We start from the raw sequence: 9,805 nt of genomic DNA on the forward strand, positions 1-9,805 counted from the left end.
ATCTTCAGCTTGGAAAAACGAGAGTTAAACAGATTTTTTCGCTTCTGAGTGACTAACAAACTCCTGTCATCCAACTTCAGGAAAAAAAAACACCTGAAATTCCTTTAAAGGGCGATAAGACGGACTCAAATGCCGCGAGTTGGTGTCTAATGATAGGAAAAGACGCTTTCGCCTGAGTTATGTGCGTTTTTTCCTCTTGTTAAAGACTATTTCTCTGTGAAAAAAATGCAGGATTGAAGTCCTCTCGTCGTCTTTAGGCGGAAAGTTATCGTTACTTCCTACATTTCTCTACACACACAAACAAGCGCGCGCGCACATCCGCTGGCGATGTGGGAATAAATGGCTAATTTCCCTTTCAGCTCACCTGAAAACGCTTCAGGTTGAAAAATGCATACGACCAACGCGTAAAAGAAAAAAAAAAGAAAAAAAAAAAGCAAAATAAATATATACATTAAAAAAAAAAGTCACTGTCAATCTCGTTACATAAAAGCTCGCGGTGGAGAGATAATTAACACAATTTGTTAAAAGAGAGATGTGGGCTTTGCTGCCCTCTCGTGACACATTTTAGGTATTACAGCGAGGTTAAATCTAAATTATCACCTTTAAGTTTGATTTATCATTTACTGCTCTATAAAATACTTGATAAGAAATATATTAACGAATAAAAATGTTCCACTCACTAGCTCTAATTACTAATTTAGACTTTCAGAGCCTTTAATGGCCAAGCTGGTCTCTGATCTACTTTGCCTTACCCAGGTTGGTTTATTTGTTCCTCAAATTAGAACCTTTTCATGCTTCCAAGGACCCACTTTAGAATAAGAGGAGACTTGTCATGTCGAACCGTTGATCCAGAATTGTAGAATAACTTTCCTCTGTATAGGTTGAGAAGCTGCTGAGGCATTTCTTAGCTTTTGGTTAACTGGGATTTAACTGTTTTATTATTGCTTTTAAGTGTTCTATTTTTCTTTTTTCAGTATCTTCTGAAACACTTATTGACTTTATAAGGGAAATGTGCTGTGTAAATAGTTTCTTCTTCTTTTTACATATAATCAGTACAGGTTTTATCTTTTCTTTTAAGTTTAAGAATTGCTGGTAGTAGATTTGATTAAGATTTGGTGAAGGGCCAGGGTTTAATTTATCTTGAACAATTTACATTATTCAGATTTGTTTCTTCATTCTGTAATTTTCTCAACACATTTGATTTAATATTTTCAAGTCATTTGTTCAACAAGCACTGGAAAGATACATAGACAGACCCTAGAGTTACAGAGAATCTTTTAAGTTGTCAAATTGTGACTGCATACATTGTTGTCCAACCTATAGGGTGCATGTAGGGACATTATTGCAGATCTTTCCTTGTAACAGCCTTTAGTTTTGTAACCATGACTATTCCGAACAAACTCAATAGGTTGTTTACATCCTTGCTGTTTACTGTAGTGTGCAAGGATTTTTGTTTTTGTTTTTTTGTAAATAGCCTGTTGGTGACCTTGATCAATTGCATATTTAAATAATCATACTTAGTTAGATATTTCATTCAAGCCTTTTATAACTACAAAGTACTTCTGCTTTAAAATGTGCCTTTAATTACTGCCGAAACCCCTGTATTTTCCAGCTGTGGGATAGTTAGGGATTATAATGTTTTATTTAAAATGTGGCTTTATTTTATTGTCAATTTCCTGCCTCTGCCAGAATTATACAGGCAATATCTAAAGGATACATGGCTTTTCTGCAAAACTCTCATATGAAGATGACACTAAAATATGATTTTGAATCAGCTAGGGAATGTATTTTCTTTGTTTAATATCATAAAACTCAATGGATTTTTTTTTCTGTCTAATTTGGAAGGTGCTGAAATCACCAAGTCCTGAAACTCAGCTCTATTTTAGGGAAAAAGTACCATAAGTAAACACCTGGTATATATTTTTAAGAATTCTGGTTTCCTACACACATGCATACATAAAAGCTCACAGTATAAAAAAATTAAGATCCAAATTGTTCTTTTTTAATGCTTGATTCATTTACTTTAACCTTTTACCATGATAATTGGAAAAACTCCTGAAGCCATCAAACATTTATAGCACTTACTGTAATAGGCTCTTTACTTTTGCTTGAATAGATATCTTTCCAAACTCAGGTTGTTTTGTCTTGTTAACATTGGGTGGTGTAGTGTTACAGTATTGTGCACATTTTTTTCATAATCAATTTCTCTAAATCAAAGCTGCATTAAAGATGTTCTTGCAAAGGTTTAGTGGCTACAAGCAATCAACATTAAACTTTTCTGTGTAAATATTAACCTGTGTGCTGTTACTATCTCTAACAAAGCTTTTATATTCATTTGAGACCCCCCCTTCTCATTTGAGAGTGGTTTACCTCTCAGAAAGCCGTCCGCATTCAAATTTCTAGTAACCTAAAAAGGACTCAAATTTGCTTGTCTGATTTGCATGTTGAAATTATGCAAATATTGTTTCATTGCAAACAAAGAGCATTTTCTTTTTTTGTACACGTGGTTGCAGTCCAAACTTTACTCCCATTCTTCAAAGGAATTCTTATTGTATATTTTTTTATTAGTTTTAAATATTTTTGGCCATTGATTGTTTTCAATTTGTTTTATCTGAACATTATTTTAGGCTGCAATGATTGTATAATTTTTATCTTCAGGGATTTTTATTAAAAAACATGAATCATATTATGCTGATGAAGATTCCTAGTCACCCAGGTCATAGTCATTCAAGTTTAAAAACAATCCACTGGACTTGGTTTCAAAGGTTTGAAGACGTTTTGCTTCCCCTCCAGGAAGCTTCCTCAATTCAAATGTTAATCATATTAGCATCTTTGAATTTATGTTGGATATTCTCTAGCGCACACTTTTTACTGATAGTTATACAAAATAATTTATTGTATTTCTAATGCATTTTACATTTTCAAATCTTAGTGGTACAAGATAAAATTAGAATAAAATACAACAACAAAGAAATAAGTAGGTACAATAAGTAACTGTAGATAATATCATAAATAAACAAGTGTTCAACCAAAAAAAGTTAAAAAAAAAACAATCCACTAGACTTTGTTTCCAAGTTTGAAGACCTTTTGCTTCCCATCCCGGAGGCTTTTTCAATTCAAAGTCTCAGAAATAGCGTTAGTTTACTTGGCTTCTCTAAATTCTCCTTAGGTGTGAGTGTGTGCATGAGTGGTTGTTTGTCTTGTTTGTTTCTGTGTTGGCCTTCGATGGACTGGCGACCTGTCAGGGGTGTACCCCGCCTCTTGCCCGTAGACAACTGGGGATAGGCACCAGCACCCCTCGCGACCCCAGGATGGATAAGCCTGAAGGAAAATGAATGGATGGATGGAAATGTAACTGTACATGTGTAATTGATGGAAATGTAAATGTACTCACCTTTGTGTACAGTAATGTTTTCAGCTGCCTATATACCATACCTTGTCTGATTCGAGGTGTTAGAACTTTGTTTCTCAAAGCTGGTCCTTAGGGCCCATATTCCTTCATGTTTTAGATGTAGAGCTTCTCCAGCACACCTGATTCAACTTGCATTCCCTTCCTCTTGCAATCAAATGCTACAGAACCTATTTTCATCCATTGATGTGAGATGTGTAGGGCAGAAGAGAAACACCTATAAAACATTTAGATCTGTGGGATTTAAAGGAACAGGGCTGATAAAGTCTCCAATAGACAACTCTGGGCTTAGCAGTTGACAGAAGAACAGGATTTCCCTGATTGCTCTGTATTAGATAATGCATGGTGCACAGGTGATTATTGTGTGGAATGTTCTTTATGTGGTTGGTAAGTGCCAGTGAAAAGAACTCTAATGCTTAAAAATATCAAACTGAAACACATAAAGTGTCTCGATTTGATATTTATATAATGAGGGTATGCTTACTTCTGACCCATACCTCCTTACAACATTATCAACCCTTACTTGCTGATGTTAACTATACTGTAAATAATTAAAAGTTAATTATTATATCTCAAGGTAAATCAGACTGCAATGAGCTGCCCACCCCAACCCCAAAATATCTGCAGATTTCAAGGTGAGTAGTAATTGTTCACATCTCAACCTCAACGCTTCAGGTTATTTAAAATCAATAGCATATCTTATGATCATCGCTTCTGCTTATGCTAATGCAAAGCCTGTCCATTCGTGTATTTAATGACTGCAGAGGTGTCGAGCTGCTGTATCCCAATTTAGCAAAGACGCTCAGAGACACACTGACAGCTTATTATAGCATGATGAATGAAGAGAGGCAACGCAAATTGTTACTCAGCAGAATCAGCTGCCGCTGAAAGCGACTACCTGCAGAGGCAGCCAGGATCGCCCACACAGGAGGACAAATTAGGGAAGAGGAGAACATACTTCATTTAATTTTGTCATCCGTCCCAGTGTGACACTTTAAAATGGATACAAATATGAGTGGTCATCTCTGGTGTGTTGCTGCTGGTGATGGCTTTGATGGAGGAAGCGATGAACTCTCATTAGGTGTCACACTTGTTCCTGCTGGACTGAGCCAGTTCTGCAAAGATACACTGATTCCAGTTCAGTAGGCACATGAGTAAACAACCGAAATATAGCTGAGTGTGACGAATTCTCCAAAAATAACTGAAGGCAAACTTTTAACAAGCAACAGCTCTTTTTTAAATCCTGCAAAGTTGCATTTTCATCGACTTACATCATATCTGTCTTTACATCTTTGACACAATGAATCAGTTATCCCTCTGCAATTTACATTCAGTGTGATAAAAAGCAAACAACCAAATTGCATTCATGTATTCTTTTGCTCTCATTCTTCCTAATTTAGCATCTGTTTTCTTATTATTCTTTATCTTCAAGCTGATTTCAACATAACTTGTCAGGACATGCAAAGACTTTTGCAGCATTCCACTACTTTTTACAGTACAGGAGCTTTTAAATGGCACTCATTCCTCTCCCATCAGCTCTAAGGTGTTATGGGCAGCCAGGACCCTCAGGTATGCAGGAGTGGATTTTTTCTTGTCAGACACTGAACTTAGCCACTGTGAACAAATCCTGTTTTACTGATGCTCACTAATGAGCTAAGTTCTGCGTCTTTAGAAATGTTCCATAAAGTTGGTGTTCCAGGTAGGTGAAAAGGTCGTGTTTCTCCCCCTGCAAGATAAAGAGTATTCTTATAACTGGTTTGTATGTCAATAAAGCAGTTCTGTGGAGGCTTATTGCATCAACAAAATGCTATTGTTTTGTTTTCTAATGCAAATAAAAATGAGCATAACAGCAGCGGGTTTGAGGACGATGGCCATACATCACATAAAGTGCGCCACATGTTGGTACAACTGGTGTATGCACAGCATAACATTAGCTCCATGGTCTGCTTATTTAATGGTGGCTGGCAAACAACTTTCAAATGCATTACCACCACCAGCTGGTAAGGAGTGTCGTGCTTCATCAGGGATTTCAAATTTATACTTATAAATTTTATGATTCAATTTGATTTGTACTCATACATTTGTGAATTTCGTATGTATTGGTGCAAGGTTGTACAATTGCAGTGTGTATTATAACTTCCAAACTTGTCACAGATTAAGCATTTGAGTTCATATGTAAGTTATGAATTGGTAATAAGGAAAAAATACAAAATTTTAATGTATTAATATTTATTATCTTGCATTTACAAATGAAAACCCCTACGCATACCTTTTTATTGACAGTTACCTTACCCAATATATTGAGCCTAGTGCAAAATTTCTCCTCCAGCTTAAAAAAGACTAAGTAAACACTATCAGGACAAATGTTTTGATTATAGTGCTTTATTTCAAAGTAATATATGGTATCTGGTGATATTGGTATAGGTGTAGTATGTGAATGGACCTATTTAAAGTAAATGTATTTGATTATATCTTATACCTTATATCTGCTGTAAGAAAATTGGTTTTCATGACAGCAATAATGCAGGGTGTTACCATCCAAACCAACCTTGCTCTATGTGAAATAAATAATGCCCCCCCCCCCAAATAAAACTAATAACTAATTGAGGTAATCTCGGTGGCAAAGGCAGCCTTTAGGTGTTTCTGATAACAAGCAATGCCATTTTAAATCAGTTTTTGGGAGCAAAAAAATAAAAAAACAGTTAAAGGTGACACTGTTGCAGGTCTATCGGTGTGGAGTCGTAACTTCTCACCACTTCAAAGCCTTGTACTGTTTAGATCCATTCAGGCATTTACTGGCTGGTTTTGTTCAGATTGTGAGCTGCTTTCTCACTAAACTGCAGTTGAGGTTAAGGTCGTAAAACTGTAAGCAACATTTTTTTTGGTTACGTCAGTTATGGCAAGTTGTCCAATTCCAGTAGTTGGAAAGTAGCCCTGGATGATTTCCACCAATAGCTTTGACTGTTGATGCTATATATATATATATATATATATATATATTTTTTTTTTTTTTTTTTTAAAAATGTTGCATTAGTTAAATTAATGTCAGCAACTCCAAAAATGTGATTAATCACAGATTTAACACTGTCAGGCAATTATATTTTAATAACATTCAGGTTCGTTTGGTTTTCCTTAATTAATAACAATATTGTTAAAAAGATTGTTTTTAGTTATCCAGGTTATATTTACATTGGTCTTACATCAGACGTAGTTTGATCTGAAACTTTCCAGTATTATATTATAAAAACAAAACAAAAACAAATATATATCTATATATAAAATAAATCTATAAGGGGGAAGTACCTTTTTTCAACCCTGTAAATTTGCTTGTTATAAAAGAAAAACAAAAATAATACACTACTCCATTGTTAATTGAAAATAAATGTATTGCTTAATCATTTTAAAGATTAATAAAAAGATGAATACATTTAAAACCATATTTCTGTCAATAAGAGTTGAAATGGCTGTTTGAAACTCATAAATTTCATGAAAAGAAGGTATAATTATAGACTTTGAACTCAAATATCAGTTTTCTCCTTTCCTGGGATGGGCCCCATTCTCCAGCTGGAACAAGACTCAGTCTTCTTAGTTTGCCTGGGCCTCAGGACCTGAAGCTCAGTTTTCAGAATAAATGGTTATTCCACCCAAACAGGAGCATGACGACATCATATCCAATATGTTTGTGAAGCCTTGTTGTAGAGCCATTAAAGTTGTGCAGAGATGCAGCTGAGCATTTTCACCTTTCTGCATATTGAAATGCTAAAATTTCACTCTTTGTCTCCTTAATTATCCAAAGTGGTTTAGAGATAACTAAAAATAATAAAACATTATTAATTAATAATAATCAGTAAATCCACCCCTTTAGTTGATTTCCTTTCGTGCATATTTCTTCAAACCTTTGAAATAGAAGTCAATAGTCGCATTAGTATCAAGGGTATCAGTGTCCAAGTTACCTGAGCATAAAAGCCATTATGTCATTTTTCTCCTTTCTTCAAAAGAAGCAGAAAAGACAGCTGCAGCCTTTGTCACGACACCCTTTCCTCCTCCTCCTCCTGCTCCTCTCCTGTGGAGAAAAAGTGTAATGATCCATCTTGAGCTTAAAAAAGCAAGGGGACAAAAGGACCGCTTCCACCTTTACACTTGAGTTAGTTTAGCCTCTCCTGACTTGTTCAGTTTGGGCTAATGGTCTCTTTGAGAACAGTCTGAAACTGGCACAAAAGGACACTCAGACAAAAGCAGTGTGGATTGACAGGAACATATCCAAAAAAAAAAAAAAAAACACTGAATGAGAAGTAAAAATTTGCTATTTATGTTGACAAATGATAGGGATTTATTTAATACAACAGAAGAAGGAAAAGTTAACCTTCATTAAAGCACTCATTAAAAGATATGAATCTCAACTTACCTGGAAAAGAAGCAGAGTGGGCCCAAACCCCTTCTTTTGGTCTCCAGCCTGGTGTTGCATGTTCTTAGCGTCGTTCCGCTTCTCCAGCTGCTCACTGGGAGGTGAGCGTGTGCAGAAGTGAGAAAGAGAGCATGTGTGAAAACAGATAGGGCACATAGGAGGAGGAGGAGAGGCAAGAGAGGAGAGAGAAGGAGGAGGCTGATGATGGGACAGGTGTGGAATTTACACACCCTGCTGGTAGCAAACACTGGGGGCATATTTGCTTCATAGTGATGACTCATTCTTCTTATCGATGGAAGTGGGAGAAAATGAGAGTTTTTGAGTGAGAGAGAGGAACCCTAATGGAAAGCAAAGAATGATCAAAGTTTGGTCAACTTGTCTACTTATTAGAATCGGCCTGAGATCATTATTAGATCTGATTCTTTGGATTGAAAGTGAAATTATGCAGAGTTTCAAATTCGACAGGGGGAGCATGTACTCCTTTTTTTTTTTTTTTACCTACCTCACAATCCACCTCCTATAATATGGTTGCAGGCCTTGTTTGTCACCGTTCTAGTTGTTTATAAGGTTTTAGTTAGTTTAGGCAAGAAACTTTTTTCCAAATTATGAAGAGCATCTATTTGCCTTACTTGCATTTTAAAGGCTCTTGTCTTTCATATTTCGAAGCGTGCCTCTGACAATTAGACAGTTAACAACAACAAATCTGATTAGAAATCAGATTTTCCACGTCTTACTGTATATCATCAGTGTGTTCTTAATGTATGTGTTTCAGGAGCTTGTATCATATGCACCTAAAAGCACATCTAATTTATCTTATCTCTGGAGTCTATGTATCCATCTTATGTGTGATGACAGTTCAGTTACATCATGCAACTTTGCAGATGTGTTTCCTTGACAATCTATTGGTACCTTTAGGTTTTCCATTTGGCTTTCATGTCAATAATTCCTAGTTCAAAATTTCACAGAACAGTGGATGTGGTCACTGTTGGACAGGTTTTCTCTCTCCCTTCTAAAAAAAGTAATAAAAAATATTATAAAAATGATTGATTACTAGTTTCAAATCAGAAGTCAATATCTCACTGTATTGGTTAAGTTACAGTATTCTTAGGAACTTTGACAATTGGGTCGACAGTATGTGTTCGTGATACAAACCCACAGTCCAGAATCAAAGCATATAAAATTGCAAATGTATGAGCTCACAAAGAATGTTATACACACTGTAGTTTATACCCAGCAAGCCTTATGTGCTCACAAAGGATTAAAACAAAGAACAAATCTTAAAATGGTGTTAAAAAGGAAGCAGGTTTATGATAAGGTGCTCATGAAAGAAAACAAGCAGGCAGTGCTTTTTCTTGAGGTCTAATTTGTCCTTCTTACCCTAAAACATTTGCTGAGAGACAGGATTCCCACGATCCAAGGTTTGACATCAATTGGTAAAAACCTTTTTCTTGTCCAACTATGAACTTAACCTTCACAAAGCGGTATCACATGTGAGCCCTCATATCTGTCACCGTTCCCTCCATGTGTGTTCTGCCCTCTCTCCATCGGCTGTTTTTGTTTGAACTGCAAACTGATACACAAAGCCTTGCAATTGCTGCATGTCACTATCCCTCTGCAACCGATCAGCAGGAAAACATGGAGGTTGTCTGCAGTTGTTTGTTTTTTTTATTTTTATTCGTAGCCTTTTAAAAGCACTCTACGCAGCTCCACTTTGGCCTGTAATGCACCCGGTCCATTTAGCTTGGCTGAGCTGTGAAACCTAAGATCACAGGCTGGGTCGACAACAATTTCACCTTCTGATCCAGCTAATCTCCATTTTATATTCAGAGGATAAAAAAAAAAGCCCTTTACAAGAGGTTCAGTACAGCTGCAAGTTCTACTTTTTATAACTTGTTTGGGTTTCTCTGCAGGGAAATCCCTGAACTTACAACCATCATTTAAACCTGTAAACTCAGATGCAAGCTTGACACACCTGATGCTAGAAAAGAAAA

At 36.0% G+C, this 9,805-nt stretch overlaps 1 long non-coding RNA gene across 1 annotated transcript; it reads right to left on the minus strand.

Annotated features, from left to right (window-relative positions):
- Nucleotides 1-3,244: 3,244 nt before the first annotated feature.
- Nucleotides 3,245-7,932, minus strand: LOC107094224. The gene is made up of 3 exons (XR_001481664.1): nt 7,815-7,932; nt 7,363-7,472; nt 3,245-5,135 (listed from the first exon to the last, which is right to left on the minus strand). It is a non-coding gene; the product is annotated as an uncharacterized LOC107094224 (long non-coding RNA).
- Between the last annotated feature and the right edge of the window lie 1,873 nt (nt 7,933-9,805).

This window comes from Cyprinodon variegatus, unplaced genomic scaffold (genome assembly GCF_000732505.1).
Source record: "Cyprinodon variegatus isolate N-32 unplaced genomic scaffold, C_variegatus-1.0 Scaffold471, whole genome shotgun sequence".
Lineage (NCBI taxonomy): Eukaryota > Metazoa > Chordata > Actinopteri > Cyprinodontiformes > Cyprinodontidae > Cyprinodon > Cyprinodon variegatus.